Source organism: Balaenoptera acutorostrata, chromosome 7, assembly GCF_949987535.1.
Source record: "Balaenoptera acutorostrata chromosome 7, mBalAcu1.1, whole genome shotgun sequence".
NCBI classification, from domain to species: domain Eukaryota; kingdom Metazoa; phylum Chordata; class Mammalia; order Artiodactyla; family Balaenopteridae; genus Balaenoptera; species Balaenoptera acutorostrata.
In genome coordinates this window covers 88,991,057-89,002,218 of record NC_080070.1, presented here as the reverse complement: position 1 = coordinate 89,002,218, position 11,162 = coordinate 88,991,057, and the positions used below count along the sequence as shown (strand labels likewise).

The 11,162-nt window shown below is 44.4% G+C and overlaps 1 long non-coding RNA gene across 1 annotated transcript; it reads right to left on the bottom strand.

Annotated features, from left to right (window-relative positions):
- Positions 1-1,221: 1,221 nt before the first annotated feature.
- LOC130708630 (uncharacterized) lies at positions 1,222-9,858 on the bottom strand. Its single transcript, XR_009008905.1, has 3 exons — positions 9,574-9,858; positions 8,342-8,439; positions 1,222-1,524 (listed from the first exon to the last, which is right to left on the bottom strand). It is a non-coding gene; the product is annotated as an uncharacterized LOC130708630 (long non-coding RNA).
- Positions 9,859-11,162: the final 1,304 nt, after the last annotated feature.

The following is an 11,162-nucleotide window of genomic DNA, read 5'->3' as shown; positions in this document are numbered from 1 at the left end:
TCTGAGTGTGGTGACCTGGTCCTCCCAAGGGTCAGTGCTATGGTTGGGGCCTTAGTCATAATCCCTGCAAGGTTCACCTTCCCTGGGGCTCATGGAGAATCCTCAGGAGGACTACCTGGCAATAATTCCAATTCACCAGCACGTGCATGGTGCATAGGGAAGCAGGTTTAGCTGGTGAATTGATTGCAGGGCACGCAGATCGGGCAAAAGGCCGATGGGTGACAGCTGAGGCTGCTGCTGAGCTCTCCCTCCAGTCTACCGTCCGTACTCAGCAGAGTCCAGAGCTGCCCCTCGGCTTTCAGCCCTGCTGTCCTGTGAGTTTTCTCAACATGTAAGTGAGACGAGAAAGGACTGAGCATGCCAGCACCAGGGTCGTGTGTTCAACTCTAGTATGAAAGCTTTAAAAACAGTTAAAATCACACAGAACCAAAGTGAGAAGAGGAGGACTCCTCTGGGACAAGTGTGGGGAAAGGAGACCCACCTGACACTTTTTCCCATCCCAGGAGGTCCCAGGGACCCAGCTTGTTTCCACATTGGGGGAGCCCCCTGCAGAGCCATGGTGTCCTGACCAAGGGGACGTGTGACCCCAGGTGCAGGGTCTGGGGAGGTGAGGTCACCCTGGGACTGTGGACATGTGACCCAGGTGGAGGGGTCTGGGGAGGTGGGTCACCCTGGTGAGTGTGGATGTGTGGCCCCAAGGTATAGGGTGTGGGGACTGTGTGGGTCTCACCATACCTGCATGGGTCAGGATCACATGTATGGGGAGACCGCATATGCGCTCTTTGCCTGCAGTGTGTCCTGTCCCCTTTGAGATTGCCAACCTCTGCATTAAGGGTGTTGTCCTGATTAACCTGTGGTTCCTTTTCTTCTCTTAATCTTGTCACAATCATATGAGGTCAGGCATGTTTGAGTGGGTTGCTGCTCTGGGTTCCGGTGAGTGACAACACTTGGTGGTATCATATTAATACTATAGCATATCATATGTCTAATCTATGGGGGTCACCACTGCCTGGGTCGCCCTGGACAGAGGTCAGGTGAGCACAGACTAGCCCCCCCTAAGAATGGTCTCCCACGTGCTCTGTGAGGGTACCATGATGGCCCCTAAGGTAGGGGACTGTGTCTGGGCCTCCGACATTTGTGATGAAGGGGAGTCGAAATGGAATCACAATTAACAAGACATTATTTTAAGAATTTATTTTAAGTGAAATAAAACACACGTCACATACCCTTTACCATCATCACCATTTTAAGTGCACGTTTCTGAGGCATCAGATATATTCACTTTCTCGTGGAGCCATCACCACCATCCCTAGAACTTTTCATCTTGCAAAACCAAAATTCCACAACCATGAAAGTCTCATTCCCCATTCCCGCCCACTGCCCCTGGCACCGATATCCACTTCAGTCCCTGAGTTGTCGACTCCAGGGCACCCACTGGAGTGGAATCCTGCAGTGTTTGCTGACGGGTCATTTTGGAAGAGCTGACTTTCAGTCTGAAGCTCTGCCTGTTTGCATCTGAAGAATCTGCATTTAAGGAGAGGGTGTATGAGGAAGGGGGTGTATGCGGGACAAAGGTGCCCGGGGTGCAGGTGAGCCAGGACCTGACCAGCTGCCTTTTGGGTCCTCTGGTCCCATCTCTTGGTCTGTGCCTCATCTGCATCATCACTGTCCCCGCTGGCACCGCTGGGGTGTTGTTGTCTGAGTGAGATTCCCCTGGTGCCCCTGCTCTCCTCCCCTCCTCCGGCTGCTTGGGGAGGGAACTGCTTGCTGTGTGGTCTCTACTCCTGAGGCATGAAGGACCCTGCAGCATGGACCTGCAGAGTGTGGGGTGTGGTCCCAAGAGCAATGGGCCCACATAGGACACGACATCGGGGCGTGACAAGTGCTAGGGCTGCCTCATCGCTGACAGGGATTGTGGCCCAGATCCTGCTCGAGAGGGCGTGGTGGGTGGCCTGGGACCCTAGAGGCCCCATTCCTATACTGGAGCTTGGAGAGTGCATCCCCATGGGCTCCAGATTCACCCCATATCTCAGCCATATCCCTCTGTCCTGTCTTTGAACTCAGGAAAACGAGCTCTCTTGTCCACAACATAGGCCTGGTCCTGTTGATATTAGGATTCTTGAAGTTAGGCGTCCAGGGATCGCAGCTCTTTTTAGGCCTGAGAAGGAACAACTCCGGAGTGTACAACAATTTCAGATGAAACTCATATTCAATGACTATCCCTAACTACTCGGTTGTTGACTTCTATTAGTCATTATTCTCCTGGTTTTAGCTCTGATGTGGGGATTACAGAGGAGTCAACATTTAAATCTTCATAATCTGTGTATTTGTAGCTTCAGTATCATTACTGACCCATAGTTTTTTATGGTTTGGGAAGAGTTATTGATTTCATGTATCATGTAAAGGATTCACAATGATGATAGGGCAATTAAGATTACAATAACAGCTAGTAAATTGTTCACATTTTCTCTACCTGTGCATCTATTGTATGCATATGAGTTTAGATGTCAATATGAGTGAAATGATATAGAGGACTAGAGATCTTATTTTAAAAATCACTATTAATGTGTGATGAAGAAAATGTAAAAGTTCTTCCATAGTCGGGGATGTTGTGTCTTGAGAGCCTAGATGAAATTGATATGCCTTAGTGATATACAGGCTTTTAGCCTATCATTTAACTTTGACAAAGCTACATCACTTTTTACTTTTATCTCATTTATTGAGGAAGACATAATTGTTATGGTGTTGGCTTGAAACGGGTTGAAAAGGACTTGAGTCCTTCCTTATTTTACATTTACATAGGTAGGATCTTGAAACATAGGATATGGTGGAGGACATCCGTGTAACCATTCTAGGTTAGGAGTAGCAATTTCCACTGCTAAGACTTCTTGTTTAGACACAAATGCTTTTCAAAGTATGAAGATTATTAGCATTACTGCTGCTACTGAGATGAATGAGCCTAAAGACAAAATATGTCATGTTGTGTGTGCCTCAGGGTACTCAGACTAACGTAGTGACATCCCTGAGAGGCCACGAAAGTGCTGCAGGAAGTCATATTTACTACTACAAATATACTGGTGAAGTGAATTTTTGCTCATGCTGAGTTAACTGTATAACCTGAGAATAGTGGGAATCAGTGTAGGAGTGTAGGAAGCCTCCTATAATAGTGAAGACTGCTCCCATGGACATTAGGTCATGGAAGTGTGCTACTACATAGTATGTATCCTGGAGGACAATGTCTGGGGATGAGTTGGCTAAGATGATTCCTGTCAAACCACCTACTGTAAAAAGAAAAACTAAAGCCTAAAACTCATAATATAGTGGGAGGTCATATAGTATTACCTCCGTGAAGAGTTGCTAACCAGGGACTTCCCTGGTGACGCAGTGGTTAAGAATTCGCCTGCCAATGCAGGGGACACGGGTTCGAGCCCTTGTCTGGGAAGATTCCACATGCCGCGGAGCCAAAAGCCCGTGTGCCACAACTACTGAGCCTGCCCTCTAGAGCCCGCAAGCCACAACTACTGAAGCCCACGCGCCTAGAGGCCGTGCTCTGCAACAAGAGAAGCCACTGCAATGAAAGGGCCGCACACCGCAACGAAGAGTAGCTGCCGCTCACCGCAACCAGAGAAAGCCCGTGCGCAGCAACCAAGACCCAACTCAGCCAAAAAAAAGAAAAAGAAAAGAAAAAGAAAAATTAAATAAAGAGTTGCTAATCAGCTAGATACTTTTTCTCCTGTAGGGATAGAAGTAATTACGGTAGCTGATGCAAAGTATGCTCCTGAGTCCACAGCTATCCCTATGGTAAATATATGATGGGCCCACAAGAGAACTCCTAAAAAAACCAGTGGACATGACTCATACTATTCCCAGATAGCTGAAAGGCAATTTTTGTCCTAAATAGTATGTAATGATATGTGAGTTTATAACAAACCCTGTTAGGCCATGAATAAAGACTTCAGGGTGAGCAAAGTATCAAAATAGGTGTTGGTATAGGATTCGGTCTCCTCCTGCAGGGTCAAAGAAAGTAGTGTTTAGATTTCTGTCTATTTTTTTAAATATTTATTTATTTATTTATTTATTTATTTATTTATTTATTTATGGCTGTGTTGGGTCTTCGTTTCTGCGCGAGGGCCCTCTCCAGCTGTTGCGAGCGGGGGCCACTCCTCATCGCGGTGCGCGGGCCTCTCACCATCGCGGCCTCTCTTGCTGCGGAGCACAGGCTCCAGATGCGCAGGCTCAGTAATTGTGGCTCATGGGTCCAGCTGCTCCGCGGCACGTGGGATCCTCCCAGAACAGGGCTCGAACCCGTGTCCCCTGCATTGGCAGGCGGACTCTCAACCACTGCGCCACCAGGGAAGCCCCTAGATTTCTATCTCTTAACAGCATGGCAATTCTGGCTGCTTGGACTGAGATTGGTAATTATAGTAATATGGCTATAGTTGGGGAAGATTAAACAAATAATGGTGTTTGGTATTGGGATATGACTGCTGGTTTTGTATTAAAGACTATAGTAATAAAAGTAATAATACCAAGAATTGAGGACACACCTGCTAAATGTAAGGAGAAAACAGTTAGGTCGACAGAGGCTCCTGCATGGGCCAGATTGCAGGCTAGAGCTGAATACACGGTTCCACTGGTACCAGAACCAGCTTCTACTCTTGGTGATATGAGTAGGAGTAAGAATGATGGGGGAAGTAGTCAAAAGTTTATATGATTTATTGGGAGAAATGCTACTTCAGGTGTCCGAGTTATTAGTGGCCCAAGTCAGTTTTCAAAGCCTGCAATCATAACGGGTACAGCTATAAAGAAAATTATTACAAGTGCAGGGACTGTTATGACGACCTTACAGATTTGGGCATCTCCAAGGAGCGGTCCAGGTCAGCATAGATCAGCCTGGATTAATATAATTAAGGTGCTGCCTGCTACTCCAGCTCAAGCACCAAATAGTAAATATAAAATGCCGATATCTTTGCGATTTGTTGAAAATAATCAGCAGTGTATGAACAGAGGTAAAATGACTGAGTTAGCATTAGACTGTAAATCTAAAGACAGAGATTGAGCCCTCTTTCTGGCAAAGCCTGTGGTGAATCAACAAATTGAATTGTAACTTCAGAGAAGCAGCTTCAATTCTGCCAGTGATTTTCCTGCCTTTTTTTTTCTTTTTTTCTTTCTCAAATGAAGGAGAAGTAGACTGAAGCCAGTTGACTAGAGGATTTGCCTGTTAACTAAAGTTTCCTGGGGTTAAAACTCATCAATCTCGTAAAGATTTGGCTTAAATACAGTGTTTGCTTTACATTCAATTGATGTAGAAAAAAAGTCTTGCAATCCTTATTTTTAGGAATTAAGTAAATTTCACTTGTTTAGGGTTTTGAAAGCTCTTGGTCTGAACTAACCTAAATTCCTAGTCCAGCACCGATAGAATGGGTGTTGTGTGTAGTAATCGTGTGGGTATTATGATTGGTAATGATAGGAAGGTTATTTCTTTGTATGTTCAAATTGTTTTGTGTTTGTGTTGTTTAATGAAGGGAATATAGTTAGTGATGTGGAGTATGTTAGCTGCAAGTAGAAATATATGCTGAGGACTGCTATGATGGCTATTAGTGTTGGTAGAATGATGTTGTCGTTTCTGTTATCTCTTGGATAACTATTCATTTGGGTAGAAACCCTGATAGTGATGGGCGATGTCCTAATGATACAATAATGGTGAGGAAAATGATTGTGATGGGAGGTGTTTTATCTCATGTGTGTGATAACGATAATCTTGTAGTACATGATCTGGGCATAAATAAGAAGAAGATAGTGTTGTTATGATATAAATTAGCATGTTTAGGATTGTTATAATCTGAATATACATTATAATAGCTGTTATTCATCCTATATGGGCAATTGATGAGGAGGGTGTAATATTTTCCCGGTGAGTATGGCGAAGTCTGCCTCAGCCTCCAGCTATGATTTATAATATCACTATGATTAATAGTATATTTAGGTTGATGGATGGTGACATGTGGTATAAAACTGATAGGGGTGCAATTTTGTCATGTTGATAGCATCAGGTCTGCTGTTCATGGGATGCCTTGTGTGACTTCAGGCACTCAGAAGTGAAATGGGGAAAGTCCTACTTTTGTGACAAGGGCGATTGTCATGAGGGTGGATGCTGCTGGATTAAAGATTCTTCTTATTCATTGTGCTCTTTGGCCAGAGTATATTAGATTAATGATAATAGCCATTATAAGTAGTATTGATGTGGTGGACTGTTTTAGGAAATATTTGTTGGATGCTTCTGTAGCTTATGGGTTCATGTTTTTTATTAGAATGGGGATACCATTAAGCAGTGTGAGCTTGTTATACAATTATATTTCCTGAGAAAATGGTCAGTAGAATGATTGTAAAAACAATGAGAGTTTATTAGCACAGGTAGGATATACAAAAATATTTTGGGGGTATGGGCCTGAAGCTTACTTAGAGAACTTTACTATAGAGCATGTGGTGTAATGTGGTAGGTAGCATGGAGAATGTAAAATTATTAGGAAGAATTCAATTCCAGGAATAAGAGCATTGAAACCTCTATGATTGACTCTATCAAAGTAACTCTTTTGTCAGACATATTTCGTAAATTTGTGGTGGGTTTCCTGGTATGATGACAAATAGTGAAAACTCTCATATACATAGGGTTAATGTTAGTCGTAAAAAAAACTTTTTATAAGAGATGTATGCGTTGATCATATCAAAATTGTAGGTAGGAGGCTCAAATTCATAGAAAGGAGATTGTTAGATGTGTTTTAATGATGACTTGGGCTGTATATAATTCTGGCACCTAGGGATTGTCGAATGCTCCTAAAAATAGATTGCTGTGGAAATGTTTATTATAGGGAAATTGACATATTCTCTAGGAGGGACGGGGTGAATGGGCCTGCTATATTTTCTACATTGAAGATATGTACAGGTTTTGATGCTACTTCTGTTAAATCAAGTGGGGCTTCATTGGATTTCTGCTACTGCGGAGATAATCAAATTCTGAGTAGGGGTCAGGAGAAAATTAGTCATAGGTGTTCTTGTGTAATAATTACTGTTGAAAGTGTAAATGATCCATTTATCAGTAAGACTGAGAATAGAATAACTGCTACATTACTTCATATGAGATGATTGTCTGTGCTATTGTTCCTAGAGCTCCAGTGAGTGAGTATTTTGAATGTGAAGTTCATCCAGATCTGAGGATGGAATAAATGGCTAGGTGTGATATGGCTAAAATAAATAATATGCCTACATTTATATTAATTAGTGGATAAGATATGGGAAGAGGAATTCATGTTGTGAGAGCCAGGGTTAAGGCTAGCATTGGGGTTAAGGCTAGCAAGAGAAGCCACCGCAATGAGAAGCCCGCGCACCGCAACAAAGAGTAGCCCCCGCTTGCCGCAACTAGAGAAAGCCTGCGCATAGCAACGAAGACCCAACGCAGCCAAAAACAAATTAATTAATTAATTAATTAATTAATTAGTTAACTATTTTAAAAAAAGTACTATATCCTTCTGTACAGCTTCTCTGGGAAGAACAGAGAGATGGCGTAGGAGAGTGAGAAAGACCAATATTTAGTGCACATCTCTCATGCAGGTGCTCTGCTGGCTCAGACAGATTTATCCCCACTTTACAAAGGAGGAAATAATCTCAGAGTGGTTTAGTAATTTTCCCAAAGCCAAACAGCTATGGAGTGGCAGAACCAAGATCTGAACCAAGTCTGTTACCTTCAAAGCCTAAGTCCTCATCACAACAAAACCCAATTAATATTTACATTTATCGAATTACATTGCAACCTGGGGAGTTCTTGGCACAATCCTGAATAAGAGTGAGAAAGAAAGAAATAGCATTGTTCCCACAGTCAACCCAAATTTTTGGAGCAGCTCCTAGATGCCTGTCCCTTTTGGGGGTTCAGCAGTGATCAAGACAGGAAGAGTCCTGCTTTCATGAACCACGTAGTGGGGAGGAGAGACGGGTGCAACTTGGGTGAGGGATTTCACCTTGCTGGACCTCTGTTTTGTCATCTGGAAAATGGGATGGGTGTTCCTCATTTTCTGGGATTGTCCAGCCCTCACATTCTCTGATTCCATAAGAAGCATTCGTTTTCCTGTTTCTTTAAAATTCATTCAGGCCGTGAGCTGTGATGAATGTTGTTAGCTGCTCCCCAAAGCACTCTATTCCCACCCTTTTCCTGCGATCAGGTCTTTCCCGAAACATGACTCACAGTCAGTCAGTCAAGTCACAGAACCTAAGGGGCACCCAGCAGAAAAATTCCAACCCTTGCTTCCCAGGAGCTCTGCGATCTACCTGCCAGGTAAACTTAACTCACCTGGCACAAGGTGGCCATCCCTGGTTTCACATCAACATGATCTCAGGCACAAACCTCCTTGTTTTTCCATTTTGTCTTTAAGTTACTTGTTGAAACAACTGCACAAATATGACAAAGGTATAAAATCAGGCATCTTCTGCCCCCAGTGCCTACTAATAAATGATTTTCTGCCACTTTAATGATAAAGATAGAACATTTCAACATTCTGCTACCCTTATTATTTGTCATTTTTGTTGATATTTCTATTGAATACATCTTTCAATATTTTAACAATGGAACATTTATTTAGGTTGTTCCAGACCCAGCCTTTAGTGGTAAAGGTTTTGTTGTTATATTTCTGTTATGTTTCCTTTAAAAATCATTATCCTATTTAAATGGATTAAGTCAATTCTATAAGCATTTATCTTATGATATGGATGAAATTGATACATAGAGGGCAGTAGTACAAGTTGATTGGACTTGAGAACCTCTATTAGCACAGTTAAGTATAAATATTGTCTATATGTAAACCAAAGTACATGCCGAGTGAGATTCTCCGACTTTTTTTCACTGTCTGCCCCTCAAGCCTGTGGGAAATGGAATGTTTCTTGCCATATCAGTAAACAAAGGATGTCACAGTCTTCAGCACTTGCAGGCCTCCAATGTGAGCCGGCGGGCCCTGAGGCACTCAGGATATGCAAATACAGAATGCAGGCCCCAGAGAGCTGAGGTGCATATCAAAGGAAGGATTTCAGTGAGCCCATGCAAAGAAAAGCGCCACATTCCTCACCTTGGGAGAGCTGGTTTTCCTTAGTTAACAATCACCTTTTGATGTTCCCCATTACCTGCGCCAGTCCCCTGCCCTGTCCCCTCCCCCCGGTACTTTAGCTCAGGGAGGAAGGAGCGCAGAGGGACTCGGCTGAATAAGGGGCCTGCGCGCCTCGGGAGGAGTTTTCAGCCGCTTTCCCCGCAGTCGGGAGGAGGGGCGCTGACGCTGCAGCCGGACCCTGCGCCTCCCTTGCCCCGTTTCCCCTCAGGACGCTCAGGCCGACCCCCTCCCCACGCCCACCAGGCCTCGCGAGCCAGGCCGAGGGCAGGGGCGAGAGGAGGGACCGAAGTTCCCGGGGACCAGACGCTGGAGGCCGCTCTTTCTGCACAGCAGCGGCGGGTGGCAGCGAACCCCTGCCCCTCAGAAGCTGGTCTTGTGCTGCCGCCCGGGCACCGGACCAGGCGGAGGGTCGGCGCCCACTTACCCGGCCCGCCGTCCCCGCGACTGTCACGGCTTCGGCCGCCGGGGCACCTCCAGAGCCGGCAGCCTCAGTGAGGTCGCCCTCCCCTCGGGCTCCGGGGCAGTTCCGTGAAGGCGGAGGGAAGAGACCCCGCCCGAGCCGGGAGTTCCAGCTCTGAGGAAACGCGGGCTCTGTTCAGCGCGCAGTGGGTGGGACCGCTCTGCCCCGAGGCCTTCCGGGAGGGAGCGGGGCGGCGGGGGAGGGAGCCGCCAGGAGCGCAGGGCCCCGTCGGGGGTCCTGGAGGGGCGGCCCGGCCTGGGGGCCACGCCCACTGTGGCCGCAGCCCAGGTCTTTTTCCTGGAATCCTACACGAAAAAGTTAGAAAGATACACAGTCTATAGTAAATATTCACAAATGATTGTTGCTGCTGCGCTCACTATTCTATTAAAGGTGTAAAATCCATAAAACACTTTACGTTCAAAATTAAATATGAATTTTTACCTTTCTAATTATGTCTCTGATATTCACAGTTGTGGTTAATGAATCAGAGACTGTGGCATCACTAGGTAAAAATGAGCTTGTTAAAAAAATAGAACTCAGGCCCACCGGACCTACTGAATCACAATCTGCACTTTTACAATCTCCCCAGTGTACTTGTGTACCCATGAATAGTTGAAAGGTACATTTCTACCTCGACATGTCTTTTCTGTATGAGAAGTACACACATTTTATCCAGTTTGATATAAATAAAACACTCAAAAATGCATAAATGCATATGCCTGTGTTGAAACCATCATTTTATCATTTCTTTTCCAGACAAGTATAGTCTCTATACTGGTTTTGTGGATCACATGCCATACTCTCTTCTTGTAGTTAAAAATAAGGTAGAGAAAGTTACTTTGTTAAAAAAATATATATATATATATATATATATATATATATGAGTGGATAATTGAAGACACTCTTCTAAATTAAAAGCAGTTCTCTTAACTTGCTGTTTTCTACTTGGGTCACATTATGAACTCTTCCCGTGGCCACATGGCATGTGTACTTTTAATTTCAGGGACTGCTGACATTCCAGGATGTGGCCATAGATTTATCTCAAGAGGAGTGAGAATGCCTGGACCAAGATCAATGGGAATTGTACAGGGATGTGATGTTAGAGAAGTACAGGAACCTGCTCTCCTTGGGTGAGGATACCTTCCTTCCAGAATTCCTTATGCAACCACAGGGTTTGGAGTCCTTCATTTGTAGAATGTCTCCTGAAATCTTCTGCTTCCTACAATAGGGTTTCAGATTGCAACGTTTCAGGAAAGATTGGGAGTTTGTGGGTATAATTTTTCTTATTCTATTAAAATTGCAGCCTCCCTTTTAATATACTTTGTAACTGCTTGGGATGTGTCTATATGAACTGTGTACTATATGCTTCTGTTATAGTCCTTACAATATTTTATTGTCTTATTTTCTGTAACCATTTTCCATGGATTCTTTGGGCTTAAGGTATATTAAAAGGGAGACTGCGATTCTCCCTTTAAAAGGGGACTTATTAAAAGGGGACTTCCCTGGTGATGCAGTGATTAAGAATTCGCCTGCCAATGCAGGGGACCCGGTTC